Genomic DNA, 7,064 nt, shown 5'->3' with positions numbered 1-7,064 from the left:
TCTGCATCTCACAGGACCAGACCACGCGTAGAAATGGATGTGAAATCTGCCTTGTGCAAACTAAGAAGGACAGTGCTCTCTCCCCGACAAACATCCTCCCCCCCCCTGCCGGTTTTTAAATTGTAGGAGGGAATCCTGCATTGGCTGAGCAGTTGGATTAGGTGAATTAACTCCAAGATTCTATAAAAAGAGAAGAAGCCCTACTTCATGCAGAAGGCATAAACACGTGTAAAAATATATGCTCCCATGCATGACTTATAGGTCAGGATTTCATCTTCTCCAAGACTGCTCGCAGTTAAAGCCCAAGTTCTCCTCGCTGTTTCCCCAGTCTCTGTGATATGCTAGCCCAGCAAGAGAGCTCTTTATTAGGTTGAAAATAGAAGTCGATTTTAGAAGCTCTAGAAATGGATCTCTCTAGAAGGAGGCTGGAAGTGTTTGGGGAAAGTCCCAGAACTTGAGGGTGATAGCATAATTATGGCTTGCCCAAATTCCTCCAGTGCCCTTGGTCTAGAAGGCCAATCAGTATTTCTGACAAGTGTGTTTATGGGGCTCAGTTAAAGAATCAGAAATATCGGGGGTGTTGCAGGGAGAGTGGGATGAAGAAGTTTCGCTGGACTTAGTTTGCAAAGCCCCAAATACCGAAAAGGGGAGTCCCAGGTGGTGATTCACATCCCAGGCTTGCAAACTCGGAGCTGGATCCCCAGGCACTCGAGGCTCGAAGGTAAAGTTATGGCGCCACCTGCTGGAGAAAGAGAGGCTAGATTCTCTCCTGGAGCCGGTTCTGTTTCTCCCTAACATCTTTGCTCAAGCTCAACCCTACAGAGACCCTACACTTGCAGGAGAGCCCCAGCCCAGCCAGATGGGAAATCACTGCCCTGCTTATCAAACGCCTTCAGCTTTGCAAACCCTGTGCTTTTCGGGCTGGAGAATCAGAACGTGATAAACCTAGCAGTCTTTCCCAAAGCCGACTAAGATTGGATGGACATTCTCTGAGTCTCTTTAAGTTCAGGGCCAGAGGCAAGATGGAGTCCCCTGAGATTGCCCTGCCTGCAAATCAGCAGCGCTCTCTTCCAGCCCACCGTGGTGAGAAGCCTCTTCCCAGAGCTTTCTGGAAGGGCGCTGCTGTGAGTCTGAGGGAAGAGGCATAGGCAGTAAGAGAAGGCACACTTTTTTCCAGCACACAAGTGAGCCCACAGCAATCCAAAGCCCATTCCAATGTGGCTGAATTTGTCAAGGCCTCTTTCTGTCTGGACTGGCTCTAAAAGGCTCTGTAATAACTCAGTAATGGCCAGCAGACGCCTTAAAAGTGGCTCCCTCCTTTAGGGATCATTAGAAAGCTATTAAGGGTATCTAATTATTTCCAAATGCTAATAAAGGTGCTAATGAGCTGGGCAAGTTTTCTCACTTTTGTGGAGATAATTAGAAGGCAATTATTTTTTTATGTACATAAAGGAGTGGGAACCTCTCTGTAATCTCTACAACTGAGTTTTGTTCTGCCCTTGTCTCGGAAGCTTCTCTACAATGTTCATTATGCCTGGACAAGAGTCCTGGGTTTTCGGACTCCATCCCACCAGTCCACCTCCACAAACATTTGGTCTGAAGGAAGCAGAGGGAGAAAACAGAGGCGATCTCTCTTTCTCTAGGACTTTGGGGTAAGGGGCTATCTTGGCTGTGCATTTTGCTTCAGGTCCCATGTAGCTCTCAGGCAAGGGTTCTCCAACCAGAGCCCACATCCGAACCACTTGGAGGCTTGCTGACCCCATCCTGGAGGCTCTGACTTGCTGGATCTGGGGAAGGGAGTGGGAATTTACATCACCAGTGAAAAACACCACTCTGAAACGGGCAGTCCGCAGCTACCCTCCCTGCCAAGAAATTAACAGGTGGGATGAGAAAGGGCTACTTGACTTTGGGGGCGGGAGGGTGTGTGTGTGTGTGCGCGTGTGGAAATGACATCTTCACCTTCACTAACTTCTACCTGAAAGTTGGCTGTTTCTTACATTTTGAATACAAGCGATCAATCAGATATGCTCCAATCCTAATTATTAAAGCCTTAGCAGTATCTGCAAAGATCATCTGTGTGCATCCCTCCTTCAAAACACCAATGGTTGGTTTTTCTGTCCCGCCAGTAGATTTTATTATGTAATCCATTACTGGAGAAGCACATATATTACTTTATCGCTAGGTTAAAAAATATTTTGATAACTGTGTTTCGAAAAGATCAATTTCCTTTGAGGTCCTCTGTACTTTTCTCTTTGACGCCACATCTGAAAATGTTACTCAGGCTGCCCAGGGAGGAGAGGGAAGGGAGGCGGGGCCGCAGCACCAAAAAAGAGAAAGGGATGAAGGAAGGAAGGGAAGGAGGCAGGAAAAAGAAAAGAAAAAAGAGTAAAAACTTTGTTCTTGTGGTGTGAAATGAATCCTCAAGGAGAATTCAGAGCTCCTGTCAAAGGCAAAGTTCGAAAGAAGTGATGTTGGTGTTTGTATGGGTAGAGCGGTGGGTGTGCAGGGGGAGGCCGTGTAGAGGCAGGGGCCTGGAGAAGAGGGCAGCTTCCTGGCTGCGAAAGCAAAAAGCAAAATTCACGTGGCTAATCTTCCAGCATATTTCTTAGCCAGAAGTTGCCTGGGACTTGCTTTGATTGTTTTGTTTTGTTTTGTTTTGTTTCTCCCCCTCTCCCTTGTGTGTTGAGACAAATCTCCCAAACTTGTGGTTTTGAGCAAAGCCCCCTACTTCTGCGTCATCCCGTGTCTCAAACCACCCACTCTTTCTGGCTTCAGGGAAACACACACTGGAGCTTTGTTCAAGAACTGGAAGGAACTGGTAACATTAACATCTCAAAGTCCTGCATTCAGGCACGTTAATCCTTGTATTTGCTCTGTGTCCTTAGGCAAGTCCCCTTTCCTTTCTGTGCCTGGGATCAACACTTCAGTGGAGGCGGGAGAGATGGATGCTCCATTTTCCCGAATGTTCTAGAAGGGGAGGATGGAGGATTCTCTTAAAGTTTGAGAGAAGGAGGTTTGTTGCTACACCCCGGATTCACGGAGCTCTTCCACAGCTTCTTTCCCATCCATCCGTCCATCCTTGATGCCCACCTTAAAAAGAAGCAGAGAACAGGACCCCTAGGCCTTCAGTACAGGAGAGACAGACTTACACATAAAAAAAGACAGCATTACTGGGATCAGTGCTGTCTCGGAAGGCTGTAAAAACCCTCCAGGTGCAGATGAGCAGGTGACTAGTTCTTCCCGGGGCCGGACAGCCATGGGTCGCACCCTAGCTGCATGTGGTGGGCTGAAGGAAAGGAGATCTGGGGGTGGGGGGAGATACACTGGGGGATGGTGTTCAACTCACCAAACTGGGCTGTTTGACAGAAGCAGGCTTGCAGCAAAGGATTAGAGGAAAAACAAACTAAAATAAAAAACAAATAAATAAAAATGCATGTGTGTGTATAGGCATGCCAGGTATTGGAAATCAGAAGTCAGAGCTGAACCCACAGCTGGGGCTCAGCGCTTGAACCCCAGCTCCCCCGCAAACCCAAGGCACTCCCGAGAGAAGAATATGCTAGAAGATAAGAGACAAGGCAATAATGATGACCGTTATTTATTGAGCACCTACTAAGTACTAAGAGCTGGCTCAGTGTTCTGCTTTTCATTTAGCCCTCAGGACATACCCACAAGGTGGGTATCATTGCTCTCATTCTCCAGGGAGGAAACCAAAGCTGTAAGGGACTGTCCACCAAGACTCTGATCACCCCCCTCCCCAGTGTGCCCAAGCCCTGCTGTGGGGCCTGGTGAGCACCTGTGGGACCCCTCAGAAGAGTCCTTTAACTCCAGCTACTGGCTGTGGGGCCAAAAACACACTGGGCTGAGTGGCCCCTTTGCGGTCCCCTCCCAAACTGGCTTTGAGCCCTGGTGGGGTCCGTCAGTGAGAAAAAGACCGTCTAGTAGGAAAGAATCAAAAGCAACCATAGGAACATCTCAGTCTGGGAAACAGGGTGGGCTGGCCTGCAGGCCCATGCCCTAGGCCCACACCCACCTCAGCGGGCCCAGCAGGTCGGAGCCGCCCACAAGCAGGACAGGAAGGAAGGGAGGGGGGCAGAGAGCACTGGAGGCGGCTTCAGCCCACTGGAGCTGAGCTGGAAACTTTGGCCTCAATTCTGCTTATTCAGATCCTCTTCACTCAATTGGGGAGTTCCATGTCCTCCTGGGACCCCAACTCATCAGTGAGGGGGTGGGGAGGAGGCAGAGGGAAGGGAAGCCGGGGGATCCACCACATCCCCTCTTTCTGCCCTTCTGCCGCTGTCTAGTGGGTTCGGTAGCCAAGGCCACGACACTGACGTCCACTCCGCCTCCACACCCAGGCAGGACTCCTTCAGCGGGTGTGCAGAACTTACCTCGGACTTTGTCGGAGCTCCCCTGGCCACACGCCAGGTCAGAGGGACAAACGCCAGACATGCCGGATACAGAGCTAAATGCCAGGCATCAAACAGGACGGCTGGATCCAGCGTCCCTGAGGGGCCGCACTGAGGAGCCAACGCCCCAGGGGCCTGGGAGACCGGCTAGTCCAGCCAGGGCTGAAGGCTGCGGAGGTTGCACAGGCCAGGGTCCCCACGGCCAGTAGCTTCTCTCTCTGAAGCCCTGCGATTCCCCCTACTCGCACCCCAGCTCACAAAGCCCAGCTCAGAGGGCAACTCTGAGTTTATAAGGACCACTTTTTCCCTACCCCTTGCTCCCCATACCCTGCCCCCCCCATTGCGGGGATGGGGAGCTGCTGCTGCTTTCCTTGCCACTGCCATTGAAAAGTGAGATTGCCGCGGCTCGGGCCCACCCCAGATTTCCATCCGGAGTCCTAACACCTTAACTTCTCCCGGTCTCAGTTTCCCCATCCGTGAAGTGGGACTAAGATCAAAAGGGTTAATACAGGTGAAGAGCCCAACCTAGGTGGTGCTCAGCAGCCACAGTGTCTTTCCAGCCCTCCCTCTCCCTCCCTCAGCACTGCACTTGCCCCTGGGACTAGGAGAGGAGCCCCAAGCAAACTGGGCCCCTTTGGTGGCTGCTGGGCTGGGGGGCGGGGGGGGGGGTGGCACAGCAGTTCTAGAACAAAGAGTTTCAAAATCCAGGATGGTCACCCTCAGGGTGACCAGGTACTGGCCTCCGATATTTAAAGGGTGCTGCCCTGGGAGAAAAGGGAGCTGCCTCTGTCCTGAGGAGTCCCAAGGGGTCGCTGGTGGACCCCTTCGAGGGTGCTCTGGGGGGACAGTGTAGGTGACTTGAGAAGGAAGAGGTCTCCAGAGGTGGGTCCAGGGATGCTGCGGGCTGGCTTCCATAGAGCCTGGTGAGGTCAAGAGGGAAGAGAGAACGGAGTAAGAGACCTTACGTTTCCTCTCGTCTGTCTCTTCTGAGTCTATTAAAATCGGTGGCTGCTAAAAGGCATGGCACGGAGAAGACTTTTCACCCCAAAGCTCTCTGTGTCCATTGCTGATGCCTGCAGTTCCTTCCCTGCAGATTTGCCACTTGGGGCTAAGCTACTGTCCCTTGCAAAATGCCAGACCCCATGGCTGGTGTCAGGTGATTCATCAGAGCCCTGGACAAGGTTCCGATGGGGGAGGTAGGAAGAGGAGGGTGAGGCACATTTGTATTATGTCAATCCTTAAGGAGTTAAAAAACCCTCCTGTGTTTTTAAAGAATATCAAGGATAAGCCCATGGCCGGACTGGCTATGTACACGGCACGTTTTCTTTCCCATTTTAATCCGTTTTCTGGATTCATGTTTTCGGTTCTTATTCAATTAAAAACAAGGCACATATATTTAAATGTATCTTCTTATTGTTCTATAAATGTAATAAGAAATGGCAATAGAACACCAAGGCAGTTCTAAAAATGACAGCCCAGCCTCAAACACAGGAGCCAAGAACAATGACCCCACACAAAGTGAAAGTACCACATGTGAAAACATTCTTTCACCTTATACTTGGTATTCTTAAAAACACCATGCGTTTTAACCCCCTAGATAGGATTGACATAATACAAAACAGTACAAGTTATGGTGTTTTGGGAGCAGTCCTCCATTTGACTGGAACATAGCGTGTGTTATCCCGGGGCGGAGTGAAAAGCTCTTTGGACGACATGGAAATTCACACTCCAGACTTGAACGGATGCCGTAGGACCCTTTTCACAGCAGCATTATTCACAACAGCTGAAAGGTGGAAATGACCCAAGTTCATCGGTGGGTGAGTGGAGAAACAAAACATGGTCTACGCATGCCCACAATGGAATATTATTCGGCCTTAAAAAGGAATGAACTCAGATCCATGTTATGACACAGATGACCTTGAGCAAATTACACTCAGTGAAATCAGACAGACCCAGAAGAACATATACTGTAGGAGTCCACTTACAGGAGATAGCCTACAGTAGAACCTCGGGAAGTAGTGAGGTCCCCATCGTCAGAGGTGCTCCATGATAAGCTGTCCTCTGCCGATTTGTAGCCCTCCGTATGCTGAGCTTCTTGATTAAGGAAGGGGGCAGGAGATCCCCAGAAGAGGAGGTTTTTGTCTGAAGGAGTGGCTGCGGCTTTTTCACAGGAAGCCACTAATCCTCACACGGAGCCTATCTGGCCCAGGGCACTCGATAATCCCAAACTGCCATTCTGGGGTTTGCTTTCATCCTGGTGCCTGGCGCGAGGGGCAGGGCTGCAGAGCGCTTTCAACGCTTCCTGGCAACAGTGTGGGGCAGGGGCAGACAGTCTGGCTCCCTGTGCCTTTGCCCTTAATTCCGGAGTAGGGAGGGGACAGGGCAGGAGGATGGCGCAGAGGAGGAGATGTGACCCTCACCATCTCCAGGATTGCTTCGGAGCCGTGGGTGGAAGGAGGGGACTCGGCTCCTGGGATTCAGCAGATGCAGGGGAGCAGCCCGTGACGCCAAAGGACGGCCCTTGCCAGCACAAGATGACAATTTTTGCTTCCCACAGCCTCCAGCTTTTGGACGGAGGGATGAACTCTACAGGGAGTGCTGTTTTTAGGAACTTTTTAAGAGGACAATGGGTAGCTGAAGACTTGGATGATAGACCAT

General features: G+C 50.7%; 1 long non-coding RNA gene across 1 annotated transcript; it reads right to left on the bottom strand.

The window, feature by feature from the left end:
• Positions 1-2,778: 2,778 nt before the first annotated feature.
• On the bottom strand, positions 2,779-6,517 carry LOC309870680. The gene is made up of 2 exons (XR_014314738.1): positions 6,392-6,517; positions 2,779-3,090 (listed from the first exon to the last, which is right to left on the bottom strand). It is a non-coding gene; the product is annotated as an uncharacterized lncRNA (long non-coding RNA).
• Between the last annotated feature and the right edge of the window lie 547 nt (positions 6,518-7,064).

Source organism: Mustela nivalis, assembly GCF_964662115.1.
Source record: "Mustela nivalis genome assembly, chromosome: 8".
NCBI classification, from domain to species: domain Eukaryota; kingdom Metazoa; phylum Chordata; class Mammalia; order Carnivora; family Mustelidae; genus Mustela; species Mustela nivalis.
Note: the sequence above shows the minus strand (reverse complement) of the source record. Positions and strands in the feature narration are given on the sequence as shown.